This window comes from Ursus maritimus, unplaced genomic scaffold (assembly GCF_017311325.1).
Source record: "Ursus maritimus isolate PB19 unplaced genomic scaffold, ASM1731132v1 scaffold_7, whole genome shotgun sequence".
Lineage (NCBI taxonomy): Eukaryota > Metazoa > Chordata > Mammalia > Carnivora > Ursidae > Ursus > Ursus maritimus.
Window position 1 is genome coordinate 7133782 of NW_024426885.1, and position 19263 is coordinate 7153044.

Consider the following 19263-nt stretch of genomic DNA (forward strand, 5'->3'; position numbering starts at 1 on the left):
GTGTGTGTGTGTGTGTGTGTGTGTGTGTGTGTGGATGTGTGTATGAATGTGTATGTATTTACACGTTCATCTTGTAAGGGAGGACAGCACTGAGGGATTACTGCCCCCGTGACCATCCGTGCTAAAAGGTTGTCTGTACTTTCAAAATTAATGAAACGCAACTGAGTAATTAGGTGTGTGTGGAAGGGAGTTCAGGATTCCCAGGGTTATTTACCTGCTGTATATGAATCGACAGGTAATATTTACGTGCTCCTTCGGGGCTCCTTTGTTCCTTTTCCTGGATAAGACTGTTGGGCCAGCCTCGCTGCTGGTTGTAGGTGACGCTGCTTGGATGCTGCTTGATCCGGTGCCTGGGAGGCACCTGCACTGAAAAAAAACAAAACAAAAAACCCCACCTGGTGCTTGGGATGGGGTCACGCAACTGGAGGAGGGGTTCCCGGCCTGGGCTGGTGTTTGGATTTTCTTTCCTGGTCCTGGATTCCTCTGGGTTAAGAGGGACTGGCATCTGTATCAGGGATCGTGCGACTGGGTGGTCTGAGCCGGGGTCACAGGTGAAGAGCCTGTCCCGTCTGTTTCGGGGCTTTCCACAACTGCCAGGTGTTCCGAGGGCGTGTTGGGGTGGGGAGTGGAAAGGACCAAGCCAGGCTCCATTCTGCCTTTGTCTCTGGTGGGCCAGGTGATCTGGGTCTCGGTTTTCCTTCGAGAAGATCTCCTCTGACTCTGATTTATTCTTGAAAATAAAACTTGTTGCCGCTGAAGGAAGTACCTTCTGGACCCGTGCATTAATCCTCAGTTAGACGTTTGGGGCCTCGCTCATGTTTGCATTTGCGGAGTTTCCCTATATGCTGTTCTCTGTCCAACACCCGGCCTTGTAAATGGATTTTAGAAAGTTCAGTCTTTCCTCTGTGGCAGGTACCACAGCTGCTCCATTTGATGGCAGTGATGTTACTTCATTTTATGCTTAAATCCTCCCTGAACCTCGAGGTTTGGGTTTGAATAAATTTGCTTTGAAATAAAATCAGAACCCAATTTCCTACGGCCTTTTTTTTTTTTTTTTTCCTTTCTAGGATTCTTGAATTTACCCAGTCGTGTCAGTAAAGAAAGTATTTGATAAATGACAGGGTTTCCCGTGTGCCCTGAGCCCGGCTCTGAGCACGTTACCCGCAGTATCCCCGGAATCCTCCCACGCGAGGTGCAGCTGGTCACCTCCTGGGCTCCTCCGGAGGGAGGCATTCTGAGGATGAGAGGGTGACCCGCTTGTCCGGGACCACACACAGCCTCCTTCCAAGGCTCTTAACTGTGGGCTGGTGTCTGAGTTCTCCAGCATAAAAATCGGGTCGTGTCCCTGCTGGCATGGCGCTGACCAGCTAAATCAGTTACAAAACAGGCACAGCGGCGATGGGCTTCTGTGGTGCATAAAGGGGTGGGGGTGAGGGCGCGGTGTGGGGGAGAGCAGGGGTCTGAGGGGGCTGTTAGCTGTCTGCGCGAATTTTACCCAGCTTCACTGCCTTGCTCAGTCTTCCACGTGGAGCCCGTTGATCAATCGTGTTGCTACTGAAAGCTGATCACTCTTCGTGTAAGTCATTCTTCAGGGCTTGAGGACCCCGCTCTCAATCCTCAAGTGCTTCTCTGTGCTCCTTCTTCCGCGGTCTGAGCTGTGGCCAAGAACTTGGCCGAGCCTCTGAGAACCCAGCCCTGTTCTCACCCCTAGTGATGCGTCGTTCTCCGGTGGCCCGGGCATGCATGGGTGGCAAGCTCCCCATCAGAGCCCAGGGACTCCCACTGTGATCCCCCCACTTAGGCCTCAGCATCCCCAGGAGGGACACCCTGTTAGAGACTGAACTTGCATGAGGATGTGGGAGATACCTTACCTGCTTTAAAACCCACCTAGGGAGTTGCTGCCATGGGCAGGCGACTCTCATTCTGTATTCCCGGCTTCGGCTCCCTCCCTCCTGACAGAAGAGCCCACGGCATCTTCCCTGTGCATTTTCCGATTGTAGGAAATGGAGAATATAGGAGAGTATGCAGAAAATTAAATGATTTTCATGATCTGAAAGACTTACGTTTTAAAAATCACCTTTAATCTTAGCGTAGAGAAATAACACTTTGGATGTAATTTCTCTTATGTGTAAGTATATACCAAAAAAAAATGAAAACCATTTAAAGAATACTTTTAAATGACAATTGGATTATTCTATGTATTTCATATTTTTTTCCACTTAACCTATAAGTATTTTTTCCTATGTTAAGTATTTTTTCATTATTTTTAAACTATATAATCTGTTGATACAGGTGTCATCACGATACATAGGTACAGGAAATACAGGTATATAGCTGTTTATCAGGAAAGATAGTTATCTTGCTATTGGGGGGCATCTTAGATGGTTTCTTATTTTTATGTAAATGCCGTTCCCTCCTCTGATCCCTGCCGAGGGGTAGAATGGGGTGAAGGATGAAATCTAACTTCTCAGAAGAGGAGCCCTCCTATTCCCACCAGTGTGTGGGGTTGTCTGTCTCGTCGTTGCTTCAACATTCTGCTTTCTCATCAGTGGATTTTATTTTAAAGGCCGTCAGCCTGTAGGTTTGGTGTTGCCGTGGTACCAAGCACCAGGAGAGCCCTCCACTTCCCATCAGACCCTGTGCCCTTTGTCACTTGGGGGTTTAGATGGGGTGCCTGGAGGAAAGGAGCTCAGATGCCACCTCCTCCTCTTTGGAGTCTGCCACTCTACCAGGGAGAAAACCCAGGCCAGGGCCTGCTTTCCAGATGCCCTGATGGGTTAGTGGTTCCACCAGCTGGGCTCTGTCCTCAGGGAGCCCGTCTCTGCACTCCGGGAGGGTTCCAGGCCGCCCTACACAGAGGGATATGTGCCTCAGCCTTTAGGTTTCCTCTTCAGTTACTACTTGGAACCGTGAGAAGCCACCTATAGGTGTCTCTGACTTGCAGTGTGGGATTATCCGCATTCCTCCCTTGCTGGAAACTGGGTCTTGGTACATTCAGCAGAGGCCTCCGTGGCCGGGCTTCCTTGGGAGCCAGACTGATTGGAAGGGGGTCCTGGCCCCCTGGCAGGGATTCCTTCCACTCCTCTAGTCTTTTCAGAGTTAACAAGGCAGCTTCATGGCCTGTCTGACTTTTCGCACAGGCTTCTATGAGCCGAGGGTCCGACAGCTTAGGCCAGCTACCTTCCCTCCCTGGCCAGCTGGGCAGTTTGGGGTGTGGGAACACAGCTTGAATTCACAAAGTGACGTCATTGTGTGTGTGTGTGGGGGGGTTGATGCTTATGGATCTACTCCTTTCCCCCCCGAAAACCTTGGCCTGTGCCCGGCCTGATCAGCAGCCCCCATTTATCAGTTGGCTTTCCATGGTCATTACAGTTGTCTCCGAACCACCGCTGCCCCCCAGCCTGGCATCCTCGTGTCCTCGTTTATTTCCCCAGTGGAATAGCTGCTCGGGACGGAGCATTTCTGCAGCACCTATGCTCTCCTGGTCACCTAGCCTGTCTCAAATTTGCAGGCTCTGTGGGGCACAGAATATAAAAGCTGAAAACAGAGCAGAGAAAGGGACAAATTAATTGACTACATCTGAGACAACACTGAGAAAATATCCTATTTTGTTTTCCTTAAAAAAATGGCAGAGTTCCAAGACTCCCCTTACAGTTTTCCATGGCCGCCCTTCTAGTTGAAGACAAGAGTTCTGAAGTCTTGGCTGTTGGGCCTTGACGTTCTTAAAACTTAAAACCAGCTGAACATATTTAATATTACAAAATTTCCATAAACATTCGCCACAAAGACTGTGTATGTAAAGTTTCTGCCTGGAGGGCATGTTTTTTATTGAAGTTGAAGCTCTTGGACATCGGGGGATTATAATGAAGTGTTGATTTGACCTTAAGTGTCTCGATGGCAACGTGGGCTGTATAGGGACCTGGAAAGAATTAGCTTGCAGGGTTGTTGGGTTTGGTTTTTTTCTTCCCCTGAATAAAGGCTAATTGTTTCAAAGCTAATTAATATGGTTTACTTATTATTAGGCAATAGTAAGTTGAATTGAGTCCTGGGGAGGAATAACCTGGCTGCTCTGGGGTGACGGCACCTCAGATCCTACCGTGTTCACTCTGTCCTGTCTGACGTGTAGGGAACATTTTGCTCTCTGGTGGACATTGTCCTTTGCTTGCTTTTTCCCCCACGTAGCAGCTAAAGCAGAATTCTGTACTGCGCCATGCCGGATGGGCTGGGCCTTTCTGGGGTGAGTTAACAATTAAGTCTGGGCAGGCAGAGGGGTGGGGGCACCATCCTGGGCCACTGGGGCTTATGTATGGCACTGTTGGCCTGGCATCCAGAGTGCAGGGCAGATCCCACCCTGGCCCAGCCTGCTGCGAGGCAGAAGGCTGCACTGCCACCACCGCCACCCCCTGCCGGCCCTTCCTGCCCCCACCTTGCTCCTCTGCCCAGTCTGCTGGCGGAGCCCTGGTGCCATCTCACTAGTCCTGCGGGGTGCTTTGCTTTGCCCCACACATCCTCAGAGAGACCCTGAAGAGTGAGGGTCACAACTGGCGGTGGACGGTCTCCGCCTCCCAGTGAGAGACCAGCCGAGGTGACCAGGGTGTGAAGCGGGGGCTAGTAAGGAGGACAGGGTATGGACACAGAGAACCGAGTGCCCTGCCCTTGTCGTTCTGAAACAGGGGCCCAGGGTGCTCGGGCATCCTGTGAAACGCTCTTCTGGTGCTGTTGCAAGTGGCCTCCGTGGGCCTGTGTCCGTCCACCTGGCCGGACGGACTTGTGACATGGACAGGTCCTTTTTATGAGGCGGGCATTTGGTTTTTCCATGAACTTTCAGGTTCCACGTCTGCCTGAGGCTTTTCCCTGTCTGTCGCCTTTGAACTTGAGACGGTTAAGAGGACCCGCTGTGGATATCAGGGAAAGCCCCTGGCACCCCCTTTCCGTGCCCTCATGTCCTTCTTGTAGTCCCATCACTAAGGGTCACTGCCCTTTCAGACTGATGCCCCCCCCCCCCAACAGTGACAGGGGCCTAGGTTTACAGCAGGAAGGGAGAATAGAGTACAACAGGTCTTGCCTGGGGGTGGACCCACAGACCTTCAGGTCACTGGGCTCCCTGGGGATCCCATCCGAGGCCCTTGGGGGTGGGGTGAGCCTTCTCTGGAGCTTTGGTTTGACTTTTGTTTCTGTGGGCCCCTCTTTCAGCAGCCCCATGGGCAAGTCAGCCTTGGCGGGCTGGGCTGCCCTGCCGGGAAGCACAGAGGGACAGCAGGGTGCCACGAGGTGGGGCCTCGCAGCTGTGGAGAGGTGGGCAGTTCCTGGAGTCATGTTAGCATGACCTGTCATGTTAGCACGGCTCTGTTGTCAATGTCCTAACGGTGGGCGCCGTCCTAAGAGCACTAGTTGGCGGTGTCTGTGCCAAGGGAACATTGACAAGAGGGAAGGTTGGGGTTCTGGGTGCTTCCTCACCCGGTGTCTTGTTTCTTTGCCGAGCACAGCTTTGCCACAGGACTCAGTGAGGTGAGGGGCAGGTGGGATGGGGGCATGTTGGTCTCAATGACCCAGTTAAGAGTATTATATTCTTGTGCCAAATAGGAACCATTATCTCGTGATGTGGGCAGGTGGGTTTGGTTTTTAGAAGACGCTAATGACGATGACCTTGTCCTGGAGCCGAGTGCCGAATCGGATGACGACTCACATTTTCGCAGTACTTGATGTCTGCAGGCCCTGGGCCGGGCTTCCTTGTCTCTTTGCAAGGGCCCTGTCCCCTGTGAAGCAGGTGCAGTCTTCGTCTCAGACAGGGCAGAGTTCTAGGGAGTGGGTTGGTCATCCTCACCCACGGAGCCTGGCGTTCTCCTGCCCTGCTAGTGCTTTGTGCTCTTCCTCTTGTCCCTTCCCAGGGGTCCTTCACTGCAGTAAATTCACGATTACCTAAGGGATGATTTTGCAGACTGCTTTCAGGTTTTCTGTTTAAGTGGTAAATGTCGATGGGGTTCCTGGATCCGAGAGGAGGCTGCAGATGCCATGAGCCAGTTCCAGATAAGGCTGGTGCTCTCCAGGAAACTGGGCCGCCTGCTCCATCCACATCTGTCACTCGAGGGTCCTTTCCCTTCTCCTAAGACTCGCCCAAGCCAAGCTGTACTGGTCAGCCTGAAGATGATGTCGATAAGGGTGGGGGAGGGGGGGAAGGGCGCCACCTAGAACCAGCAGGTAAAGCAGCCCCCACTGCAGGACATCGCAGGACAGTAGGATGGGCCTACAGCCTAGATGAGCCAAATGTGAACCAGAGCAGAGAATCCAGGCGGGGTTCAGGCAGGCCCCAAGTGGTGTCGGGAGCTGACACGTCAAAGCCTGAGATGCAAGAAGTAGCATGAGGAGAACTCACACAGAGCAGGTGCAGGTCAGTGGGCGTTTTGTTCCTTAAATGACGTTGCCACAGCTGGGACTGTGGGAGAGCCCCAGCTGGCTGCCCGTGTACCCTCTCCTCACTGCTGGAGGGCCTTTAGTGCCATGCAGGGCCCCGGAGCCGCTGGGAAAGAGGGTCGAAGTTCAGGCAGGATGGGTCCTCCTGGAATGAGCCAGGACCCGCGCCTCTCGGCCCCCGCCTGACCTTGCCCTGGCCCTTCACAGATTTCCCAGGCGCTTCTCTCCTTCCATTTCAGAAAAGTAGTCTTACTAACTGTATACCGAACAGTAGCTTTCATCTGCCCGACTTCATGTGAGAAGGAACTAGAAATCCAGAGGAGACGATCCTTCTAGGCAGCTGTCCTGAATTGTCTGTTTCCTGTACGTAGAAAGCCCCAGGACCTGGCCTGGCCCAGATTCCGCCAGGGTCTGGGTGCTGCTGTTTCCCCTGGTGTGGGCTGAATGCCCATGTCCACACCCCTCATTACCCCAAAATATGGGCGGAACACGTTTGCCAAGTGCTGTTTAATAGCTTCACCCAGGTTGATGGTGCAGGCCCAAAAGAGGAGCCTTTCTCCCTGGCCAGACACAGGAGCTGCCTGGCATTCGCCCGCTGTGCCTGAGTCACTTTGGGGGACAGCCCGCTCTGGCTCCTGAGGTGGCTTGTGTAGGCGCGGTGGCGATTGTAATCAGCGAAGTCATTTCCGTGCCTTGTTGCGTGCTCCTGGAAGTTCTTAGATCCTGGCAGGTCTGCGCAGCCCTCCTGCACGTGGGCTGCCCTCGGGTATCTGCGGCAACGAGGGCTTGTGGATTTGTAGCCTTTCTGCGGCTCTAGTTTTTAAAAGTACTTCTTACCACCTTCAAGTAACAGTGGGCACTGGCTTCCAAGATCCTGGCAGTCTTCCAAGCCTTTTTTGCGTTCTTAATCTGCTACGTAATCCGTTGGCTTGGGCGGTCTACAGGCTCTCCTGAATTTGTCACCTCCTCCATGAAGCCTTCTAAACAGCCGAGTTGTCTGTTCCCTGTCGAATTAGTTTCACTGTGAAGCATTATCTCAAAGGAAGACTCTGTGCCCACCAAGATTAGGTAAATGTGAACGTGTTGGTATATTTTCTCTTTAACCTCTGTTTAAATATGAGAAGTAACTTTACACACTCTGCTCAATTTTCCTTCCCCAGTAACTTTTCCTTCCCTCCCTCCTTTCCAAAAGGGACCTCTTCCTATTATACAGTCGACCCTTGAACAACATGAGGTTTAGGGGTGCCGACCCCCCCCCATGCAGTCAGAAATCCACATAGAACTTTGGACTCGCCCAAAACTTAATTCCCAGTAACCAGTGGTTGACTAGAAGTCTTAATCACAACCTAAACAGTCGATTGACACATTTTGTATGTTATTTGCATTATAGGCTGTATTCTTAAAATAAAGCAAGCTAGGAAAAAAATCGTTAAGAAAATCATCAGAGAAAATACGTTTACAGGACTGTTCTCCATCAAAAAAAATCCACATATAAGTGGACCTGCACACTTCACACTCGTGTCGCCTGAGGGTCAGATGTACATGTAATTTCCTTGTGTTTTTGGAAATGCATCGTTTACATATATATGTATCCGTCAACATTCAAGTGTCTGTTGTGCAAAGCCCTGGAAACAAAGAAAAAGGAAGCCTGTGACCTACTAGGACGAGCAGTGCTAGACCAAGGAGATTGATTCCATTGTGCAGTTAAATATTTGATTTTCGACTCTGTTCCACACCTGGAGAAATCTAGAAATGAATCAGTTGCGATCAAGACATTTAAACCGAAGAGACTTGGAAGTGGTCAGGGTATGTAACAGCCTGGCAGCTGGGGCAGGAAGGTGATTGCTATGAGATGGGTTTTGAAGGGTGAACAAGAGTTTGTTGGGCAAGCTCTTGCCTCCTGAAAATTCCAGGATGGTTCCTAGATAGAGTAAATGCTTAGTTATTAAACATGAAACGTAATTGTGTCGTGAGATGCTCGGCACTTCTCCCCTTCCCAGCACTTAATAAATTAAGGCTGGCGTGTCTGTCCCCTCCTCCCCACCCCTCCTTGAGTTGGAAAGTTGGGGGCATAAGGTGGTGTGGGAGTGGAATTACTTTTTGACCTTGGATATGATAACCCTGACCGTAGAGGTCACCTGTATCTAAGTAGTTCTTCAGAGCCGTGCCTGCCCTTGACTCGGTTCTAGTCGTGGTGTGGGAGCTGGCCGATATCAGTGCCCCGATGCTGTGTTTCAGTACACTGAATAGAAAACACAAGTACGGTCTTCTTTTGAACGGGGGACTGCATGGACCTGGGAGGCCCAGTGGTTCCTTTCTCCGACTTGCTGTGTAATTGGGCAGGTTATGCCACAGGATTGGATCCCAAGAAATGACCCCGTTGTTTTAAAGGAGGAGAATGTGAGGCACCCGGGTGTTTCAGTCAGTTGAGTGTCCGACTCTTGATCTCAGGCTCAGGTCTTGATCTAAGGGTCGTGAATTGAGGCCCCCTCATTGGACTCCACACTGGGTGTGGAGCCTACTTTAAAAAAAAAAATTAAAAGGAGGGAAAAGTATATTAGGAAACTTTAGCTTCCTAAGATTGGAATGGTTTGGAAAGTAGAGTGTAGCTGGGAAGCTGGTTTCCGTAATTTCATCCCCTTTTTGAAATATTAATCAACCATCTGAATCCTGATTGATTGTAAGATGGGCCTGGGAATGGTCAGGGTTGGCTGCAACAGTTATTTCCGGGACGCATACCTCTCCTTTCTCACGGCCCTTGAGAAATACTACCTTGAAACATGGACAGCCTGGTTGCATGACAATTGCGGTGTTGCAATCCTGTCTGTTCTTCATGGGAAAGTCACCGAAAAGGCGCTTGGACACGCTCGCCCGGATGCTTGCTTGCCTGCTCTGTCCGCCCCGGGGGTACCTTCCCCACCTGCCCCTCTGACGACTCTGTGTGCATAGGAAGTGGTTCAGATAAGTGATACCACCGCAGCAGATTTCCTCTTCGTCCCTTGTATAGTAAAATAAATGTGAGTGCTGTTTAATGCATCACCTCATTTCATATTGCATTTGCCAAGAAAGTGCAATTTTATTGAACATTAGGATTGAATTCTTAACTGAGTAATCAATTTCAGTAGTAAGTTAAAATGCCTTCTATTAATGGACAACTGCAACCGTTAATCAGAGTTACAGTGGACTAACAGTTGTCAGCATTTATGCTAATAGCACTTACAAACCATGGGTTTATGAATTGCACTTTATACTTCCATATTTCTCAAACAGTTGGTAATACTTTTTGCTTGAAGGTATTGATTGTGTTGTCCCTTTGCTCGCTACTTGGAGATGTAAAGAGACGTAAATGACATTTTCACGGTGATGACACAATATCACCTTCTGGTCTTGCACACTTGGCTTCGTGTCAAAATAGATGGAAAGGGTTCATTTGTTCTGGTGCTCTACTGTTTGATCTGGTGTGCGACTAAAGCAAGACAAATAGTATTTTTAATGAAACCATTTAATATCCTCTGGTAGCTTAGAATCGAAGGCATTGGAAAAATGCAATTAAGGAATGGCTAGATGTAAACAACAGAGAAAAAAAAATCACCGCTTCAGCTCCACTGACCCAATTCATTGTACTTTCAGACTTTCATCGCCTTAAATGGTTTCGAACCAATGAAGCTGGAGTCCCTTAAAAAGACGGACAGCCCATCGTGTGAACTATAGTTTGTGGACAGATTTATATTGGTGAGTTACTGTAAAATATCTCCAGGTAAAAGCTCAGGTTTTTTTAAACCCCTCTGGAATGCGTTTTCAATTAGTTGATGACTATGGATTGCCAGCAGGCTCTGGATGTTTCATTGGGATGTCTAATAGCAGGATCCTATTGATTGTCTTTCAATTAATTGCATCTGGTATTTTCATTTATCAAAAGCAAAATACATGTAATTAACTCTGAAGCAATATAGTTCAGTGTAAAGTGATTGTTTCTGCTGTCGCTGCTGCTACAGAGATAAGTCAACGGAAATTATACTACTAGGAAACTCAAGGCAGAATGGAAGTCGTGTAGGACTTCTCGACGTATTCATTACAAAGAATAAAAATGAATTAGGGAAATAGTCTCATGCCACCCCAAAGACGCTCGAGTGAAAGGGTAGACGGACGTCTTTAGAAAGGAAACAGCTTGCTGATGAAGGCACATCTCTGATGAGCTTACATTTTTAGAGCTACCAACCTCTAGGATGTCTTGAGCACGAAATGATTTTTTCTGGTGGAGTTGACTGGGATGTGGGTGTGTGCGGAGGAGAGCGTTCAATTTTGCCTGCACTCCCTCGGAGTGTGGCAGAGAAAACCTCGATCGATGTAGTTCCATCCTTTACCCAGAGCGGGGTTTGGAGGTCCGGAGTCTAGTCACAACACGCTCCTTGCCATTTTTCACGAAACCTGCATCTTAACTCAAAGTCTCAAAATGGCAACTTCTCAGAAGTGATTGATGTTTACCCTGCTGGAAAAAAATGTTTTCTCCTTGAGCTAACAGCATCATTTAAAAGCAAGACAAAGAGTGTGAGAGCGAATTTTCTCAGTGTCCTTTCTGTCAAACCCCTGGCGTGTTGCCCAGCGTGTTGGATAGCATCTAGCCTCGGGTTCGGAGATTGGGCAGGTGCGCCCCTGTGGGCTGGGATCCGGCCTCCTCGGAGCTGGGCTCCGCTGGAGATCTGCACTGCAGTGTTCCTCTGGGAGCTCCTGTGGGTGGGAGGCCGAGCGCAAGCACAGCCTGAACCTAGCCAGCAGAGGGTTGTGGCCCAGGGAAGGGTCTCGCTGTGTGTCCCCCTCTCTCCCCATGGGGTAGAGTCAGTGGGAGATCCTGATGGAAAACTTACCTGGACCTGGGCCTCTTCCCGGCATTTGGAGGTCGTCTTATGTGTGAATTCAGTAGTTGGGCTGCGATGGTCCCCAAGATTGCCTGCCTTTTTTAAGATTAAATTGGGTGTCGTAGTATGGAAGCTTCTCCAGGGAGTGAGCCCGGAGGGCTTGCCCGACCAAAGGCCACAGCAGAGTGTGTAGTTCAGAGGATTTCTTATCAGAGGAGACTCCATGTTCTTGGAACAATTCGAAGAATCTTAGCATTGGGGAAGGCGAGAGACTGAAATATTGAACGTTCTTTGGGGGAGATAGGTGTATTTTATTAGTAAGTCATGATGACCTCTCTCAGCCATAGACCTTCAGTTTTGCCTTCCAAGGCCAACGTTAACTCTTTTCTTTCACCCATTCTTCTTCTAAAAGAAACTTTTCTTTAAGACGCTGTGTGCTAGAGTCTAATCCAGGATCCTCAGGCAGAGGTGTTGTTACAGAATCTTTGTGGGCCTGGGGTTGATGGGGTGTTGGTTTCAGTACTGGGTGCTGGGGCCAAAGATGGTTTCAGTGGGTCACGGCGTTGGTGATGGAAATCCAGTGGACTCCCTCCCACAGGCATCCAGTTCCTTGTCCAAACGCTGCTGGTGCCTTGTGTCAGGTCCTTCACTGAAAGGTGCATGAGGCTCCCCTGCTGGCTGGGGGAACATCTCTGTCGGATAGCCAAAACTGGAGAGTAACTCTTGATACGTTTTATAGATACCACAGGGTTGGAAAACTATTTCCTCTAAAAATAGGAATGTGGAAATTCATAGTAAAAGATGAAATGGGCTTTTTTTTTTTTAAAAGAATATATATCAAAAATGGTTGAGTAACAGCATTTTCATTTGACTCAACCTGATTATTGAACCACGGCAGGTTCCTGTTATCGATGGTTTTGATCTCAGAGAGAAGAACGTTCATGTTGCAAAAATGCATCTGTATCAGAATGCGGTTGCAACACGGCTCCTGATGACAATTTTCCCTGAGAACCGAGCATGCTCAGACACTGGCCTGGGATGCTCGTTCCCACTTCTGTGTTTGGGGCGTAATTTGGGGAAGCAGTTTTCGATAGCACCTTAGAGGAGCTCAAGGTGTTCGGGACCACGCTGGAGTCAACCATCGTTGGAGCACGGCCATCGTGCCGGGAGGATGCTCTCTCCGCAACCAAACCCTGTTGGCCTGGTGCCCCCCGCGCCCGGCATCCTGCTGGGGAGTTTACCTTTGCCCCGACCACCGTCGCAAGTACAGGGTGGATGGAGTTCCCACACGTCCCTAGAGGCATGTGTTCGCTCTTGGAGCTCGTGTCTGTGGCTCGGCACTGTGTCCGTTTTTGGCAGCCGCCCAGGCAGCCCAACCTGTGGTCGATACACCGTGGCATAAGAGGGACAGCTGGCACCGCAGCCCGAGGAAGGACCGCGTGTTGGTTTGAACCCAGTAACTCACCTGCTGAGGTCTCTGGTCTAGACAAATCTTGTTTAATGTGGGCAGAGGAGGAGGAAGTAGATGTTTTGCACAAAACTCATGAAAAGCCACAGCCTCAGAATGGCCAACTCCGAGGCTCCGCAACCGTTGGTACGCCTTTCTGACCTTCGTATTTTTGAAGACGTCCTCATTCAAGAGCGCTGTGTGCCTGTTATTCTAGACTTCATTATGTTGGTTTACAGCCTTTTAAAAATAAATTTCAAGTGAAACGTTTCAGTTTTCTTCCTGCAAAGAGACTCATTTTGTCATCATGAATGAATCATGACATACGAAGTTTACATCTTGCTTTTTTTTTTTTTTTTTTTTTTTTTTTTTTTTTTTTTTTTTTTTTTTTGTAGTTTTGCCCTTCGTTCCGTGTGTTTTAACTGTTAAAATGAAAACCCCAGATACCCTCCGGTTCGCTGATGTCTCCTGGAACCAGGATTCGTTCCCCGTCAGTTCAGACGGGTCACTGTTGTTCTGGAACTGTTTTGTTACTAAGCGTTAACACTTGCAGCAGCATGACACCCCCACCCATTACCTTGTGATCACAACCGAAGTGGTAGGGAAGAAGTGATTTTTGTTAAATGTCTACAAATACGTGAAAATGCAAATCCGAGCTCTCTGCCTCTATTCTGTAAAATGATGGCGGGGTAGCGGTGGCTGTGGTTTGGCAAGGACGTGGCAGCCTATCCAGGGGCTTGCACGCAGAGAAGCTTGTGCACAGTGTTATTCTGGCAGATCGTAGTAATGATCTGCAAGCTCAGTCGGCCTCACAAGCCCCCCAGGAATGGTGGCAAGCGGGGGTCCCCAGGGCACCGGTGACGGCTGTGCCTGGTGGGTGGGGAGAGCCTCCCCCGGGCCTGCCGTGGGCAGCAGGCTGTGCTGGCCATCTGCGATGTGGCTGCAGTGGGCCAGCAGGATTCCGTGAGGCCCTCTGCCTGGTTGTTGGGGCCTCTGCCCTATTTCTGCCGAGACTGATTTCTTTCCCGAAAAACAGAAGGGAAGTAGTGCCGTACTCTAGAAACCAGTAGCTGCACCGTGTGTGGGTCCTGGCACCGCGGCCTCCAGCGTCCTCCTGAGCTCTTGGCCTGCAGGGTGGACATGTGTCGCTGCTCGGTTTTTCGGCCAGAGGCAAGACTGCCACCATCGGAAACCGCAAACCAGAGAAAGATTCGCAGGGCCTTCTATCTGTAGGGGACCTCTCTAGAGGAGAAACAGCCAGGAGGCTAGATGCGGGGTAGAAGATGCCGGTGGGGCTTCAGCCAGCTCTGCGGAGAGGAGAGGAGGGCCCCCCAGCTGGGCTCTGGGTGCTTGGGTCTTGTTTGGATTTATTTCCTGAGCCTCGGATCCAAGCTCACATGGGAGGTGTTGATTCACCCGGGTTCCTTCCTCCCAAGAATCTCAAAATCCTACCACGGCTTCTAAGCAGAAGTGCAGAGATCATCCAGCCAAGCCCCCTTGAACAAGCGCTTCTACTTGTCCATGCCACAGGGGTCCAGCCTCCCAACTTGCCGAGGTGGGTGTGTTTTCTGCTGTCGATACTGTCGCCCACCTCCCACTCCTCAAGACTGCTGGTTCTAATCACAGCCCGTCAACCAGCCAGGGAGGCGCAGGCGCAGAATGGAACAGAGGGTCTTAATTTTCACTCTGTCATCTGTGGGTCCAGCACAAGCAAGCCCGTCTGGACTCCCTGGGGTTCCCGGCCAGGGTGGGTCCCTGCCAAACTGTGCTGCGGCTGGAGGGCCTGGCTGGGGACCGATGGCTCCCTGCAGGGCCTCTCCACTGTGACATTGTGGGGCACACCATCCATGTGTCATGCTGGGAAACGTGGATGTGTGGCCCACCTCCCTTTCCGAGATCCCCATTTTATTAAAGTGAGGAACCTGATGGTCAGATCTCTTCGCCAGCACGCGGGTCCTGTGCGAGAACAGAGCTGGGGACACCGCGTAGCCCACACTCAGGCTTCCCCTTGTGCTGAAACACTACAGCGGCATCATTCCAGGACCCCTTTGTAGCTGGTGATGACTCCTGGGGTCCACGGCTCTCTGGTACGTTCCTGTTCTCAGGTGTGCAATGAGTCTGTCCCTCCTCTCACACTTGGTCCGTGTGAAGTGGGGGCTGACCAGGGACGGCTGCTTGCCCCCGAGGGTGTGGCCATGTGTGCGCGGAGAAAGCTGCAAGGCCCGCCATGACGGATGTCCAGACAAGCCCCAGACAGAGGCTGTCCTACCCCTGGTCCCCCCAGTGGACTGGGGAACAGCAGCCCACATTCTGGGACAACCAGAGATTAGCAGTGCACAGATCCTTGTCCTTTCCCCAGGGCTTGAGGCGTGGGTGTTCTGGGAATAGGGAGGAGCGGAGGAAGGTGATGGTTAGGGCCCTGCTGGTGGAAGGAAATGATACTTTGTTTACAGTAAATTTCATAATAAGGATTATGTATGTTGATGTGTGAGTGGGTGAGGAAGTGAACTTTCTCATATGAAAACGTTGGGACCTCTAATCAGGCGTGCCGAGGGCGGTTTAACAGGAGAGGAAAAGGTGTTTTTTTTTCATGTGAGTATTTTTGCATAGGGCTTGTGTGTTGCCACTGTTGCTATGACTTCTAGAATGCATTAGACCAGTAACTTTTGAACCTGGTCTGGGTTGTAATTCCTGTTGTGCCCCCATCGAGGTTTTTATGGAGGGACACACGCCACTTCCCCAGGTTCAAGTGTAATCTGGCATTACTTTAAATTTAGCCTCCGCTCCCTCTGCTGCAAACACTAAAGAAACGCTCCCCGTACAGCCCGTGTGACACGGAGAGAGCCCTGGTATTTTCCGAGTCTTTCATCATCCAGTTTCTGGATCCTGATTTAAGCATTTTCTGAAGTGAGGCTTTGGGAAATGGTCGAGAATCCAGTTGTCCCCAGGTGGAAGGGTTTCCCCAGTCCTGTTTGCCTGGGGCTCCCAGCTAGTTCCCAGCAGAACACATTTGCTCCATAGATTGATTGATCCATAGATCAATTCCTTTATTTTTGGCAAACTCGGCCACTCCCACCTGGCCCCATGCTGTTAAAAATAAAGTCGTCCTGGTTAACCGAGTGCATTTGCAATTCATTCTTTCCACGTAGCAATTAAGATAATTCCCCTAGACTTGTACCAGTTAAGGATAAAGAGGAGGTTTTAGAAGAAAATGCAGTGTAATTCATTGGTTTTTGTGTGGGGCACATGAGAAGGACATGACGATCTGCGCCATGAGTGGACTCCTGTGCAGGGGGGTGAAATGAGCACCTTCCTGGACTTACCCTCAGAAGCAGCCCGACCAGTGACATTTATACATATTTCATTATGTGGGTTCTTTAGGCACGGGGAGCCAACAAATCAATTTCTCAGCAGCGTACTGTTTAAAAGAACCGGCACCAGCCAGTGGGGTACGTTGGAGATGGCTGTTAAAATTAATTATATATGGCAAAAACCTAGAACTTTTTCCCCCGTTGAAAACACGAGCCATGCGTGAGGAGCAGTTCCCAAGCACCTGAGCCCGGTGTTTGATTTCCATTTCTTCATAAATGCACACTAACAGTGGCTCCCACAAAGGACCCCAGTCCCCCAACCCCGATCTTTCTCCAGGCGGACAGGATCTGGTATCCCCATGCCGGCTCCTAATCGGATCCATTTGGAGTGGGCCTTGATTTACTGGACTGTGTTGTGCTGCCTTTTCATAGGGGAGATTTGCAGAAAACGAGTCTGGGTGGTAAAGCGATCTGGTTCCTGTGCCTTGTAACCCAACACCTTTTCTGTGGCCGCCTTCCCTCTTCCGGTTCAGCTATACATTGTTTAACTCAAAGGAAACCTTTGTTGGCCTGGACAGGGTGTAACCTGCAACTCCTTGAAAAATTCAGCTGGAGCAGGGCAGCACGGGCTATCGGTTTCCATCGGGCACGGGGTGAGGCCGTTCAGATGGCTGGTGCTTTTGCTCCCTTTTCCTGGGGCAGCTTGGGACAAGGGCGTGGCATTTCAGGGTGGGTCCCTCCAGTCGGAGCCACCTTGGCGGACTGAAAGCACACGGCTGCTACCACGTTTCGGGACCTAGGAACTGGGAGGTCTAGACTCCATCAAGCTGCCCTTGGCCTTTTGGCCTCCTCTGCATCTCTAAATATCTACTGGGACTGGCTTTGCTGGGTCCTCGCATGGGTTCCCTGAATGCAGGAGGTGGCCTGTGATCTGCTGTGAGCCCTTTTAGTCCTTGTTAGTGCAGATTCTCCCTGGGATTTTAGTCTCTGATGCCATGCCTTCAGACTCTATCAGGTGAAATTGGATAATAAAGATTAAGGAGCAGTGCTTTAATTACATGGAACCTTCTAGAGTGATCACCGCAAGCTTCCTGAGGTAGAAGCCATGCCCACTGCTCCTATCATCATCTCCTTCATTTTTCTGTACATAGTCCACATATTCTAGATTCCACAGGACTGTTTCTTGAATGAGTGGATCCCAGGCTGTGGTGGGGCCAGGGAGGAGTGGAATGGCTGGGCCCATGCGGGAGAGCCTGTCCTGGAAGCATCTGTCTGGAAGGCAGGGTTGATTCTCTGCATTAGCTTGGGAGTGTTTTCTGCAGACAGAAGGCAAACCCAGCATGGTACACTACCTGCCTACGGGGAGGTCTGTGTGTTCCTGAGCTTTCGGGAGTCGGGAAGGCAAAGGCGCACTTCGCCTCCCCTCCATGCCGGTAGGGTGGCGAGTTTGAATTCATGGTGTCTTGCGGTAGCCTCGTGGGCAAGAGGCCTCACGGATCCAGCTGCCGTGACCACATCTGAGCCGGGACTGTGAGGACAGCAAGAAGGCCTGACCGGCTCCCAGAGCCTCGTGGCCCCAGGGCCCTCGGGACTGGAGGACAGATGGCCTGTGTATCAAATTCCTTCATGGACCCAGCGTGGTGGCCGCCTGCTCCGCCTGCCTTAGGAGACTTGGAAGCTGGCATTTCCTGCATGTGGAGCTGACAAGCCCCAGCCCCACATTTGTTGAAAACCTTAACTTTGAGAGCCCCGGCTTTTCATAATTCAGTCGAAACTCCCTGCTACTTCCTAATTACAGCAGAAGATGACCTCTAAACCGCGAGGTAGGGTTGCAACTTCCTCTAGGAAGGAGGACTCATATTGATTTGTACTCTGATCTCCCACGGGCTTAAGTGGCAGCACCGCAGAGGCCTGGTTAAGGCCGGAAAGCCTTCTGCCTGTGTGTTTAAACAGAGCAGATTGATGCAGCGTTCGACTTGGCGAGGAAGCAACCCAGCTCTTCAGCGTGGAATTGCATCCCAGCAGCTGCTCCCTCCAGCAGCCCGATGGCTTTGGCACATCTTCTGCATGTTTGCACGGGAAAAGTAAAGAGTCCAGTTGCAGAGGCAAAGACCTGGCTGAGGCCCTGGTGATGGGTGGGGGGAAGGGTCCTGAGGGCGGGGCCAGGAAATGCCTGCAGTGCACGCCACCTGGGCCACCCCTGATGGCGTTGACCTTGGGCAGATTGGAGCCTAGGGCGAATAGTTGTGCTTAATCTCAGAGTTGGGGTGTTCAGTGAAACTCTCATTGAGGAGGGCTTAGCCAGGTACGGTTCCATGGTGAGGGCTTCCTAGGGATGACTGCTGTTATCCTTACTATTAGCAGCTTCTGTAAGTGAGCTAGCCATGCTGTCGGCTTGGGGGATGGCCCTGGTGACCTGCCCACAGCGGGAGAACACACACCTGCGGTCAAGGTTACGTGAACATTGAGATGAAAGGTGGCTAGAATGCTAGACTTCTTGCTCCCGACAGCTCTGTTGTGGTTTCCTCTTGGGGCTTTGGAAGTGAGGAATATCCCCCTCCTGTCAACCTCGCAGTGACATTTCTTCATCAAGGGATGAAGGGTGTGGGGTTCCCCGGAGTCTTTCTCACACATGCACATTAGATTTGAGCACTTATTTTTGTAAGGGTGAGCCGGTCTGAGCCACAGGGAGGGGAGGTGTTGGAGTCAATGTTCTGTGCCCTGATGTGCCCGGCAACTCGGAGACCCGTTTGGCAGTGTGGTCTTTCACTGGGAGCAGGACTGTCCTGTCAGTGGCCCGAGGTCTCTGCGATTTGCCTGAAGGTTAAGTGTAACAGAACATGAAGTGTGAGGCCAGTGGTGGGTCAGCCGGGGAGAGGGCCAGCACCCCGAGCTGTGTGGGACGAGGCCGGTGAGCAGGGCCACTTCCCGCGAAAGGCTCTTCGATTCAGGTCACCGGGTTTGGACTCCTGCGTTTTATGGCAAAGTCTGAAAATGCAGATTTGTAGCAACCAATGTTAATGAATTCAGACTGTTTGAATTTCACACTGAATAATGGCTGGAATTATCAGAGCCAGGGGCTTATGCGATCCTTGGATCGTTGTAACCTTTTCTCAAGATTCCATTGATAGCATGATGTAATATCGCATTACTTTTATTAACAGTCCTGGTCATAAAAGAAACACACCTATTAGGATAGGAGAACTGAGTAAAAATAGTGGTAATAACAAGACAATTT

The 19263-nt window shown here is 50.7% G+C and overlaps 1 protein-coding gene across 3 annotated transcripts in view; it reads left to right on the forward strand.

Moving 5' to 3' along the window:
* The window catches only part of CTBP2 (C-terminal binding protein 2), a 157460-nt gene that overhangs the window by 38491 nt on the left and 99706 nt on the right, over positions 1 to 19263 (forward strand). Inside the window, exon 2 of one of the 3 annotated variants that reach the window (XM_040624251.1) lies at positions 10042 to 10168. The exons of 1 other annotated variant lie outside the window; for it this stretch is intronic. The gene's annotated coding sequence lies outside the window, so the exon portion shown is untranslated. The remainder of the gene's footprint in view (positions 1 to 10041; positions 10169 to 19263) is intronic. One more of the 3 variants, XM_040624249.1, reaches the window with a different exon arrangement.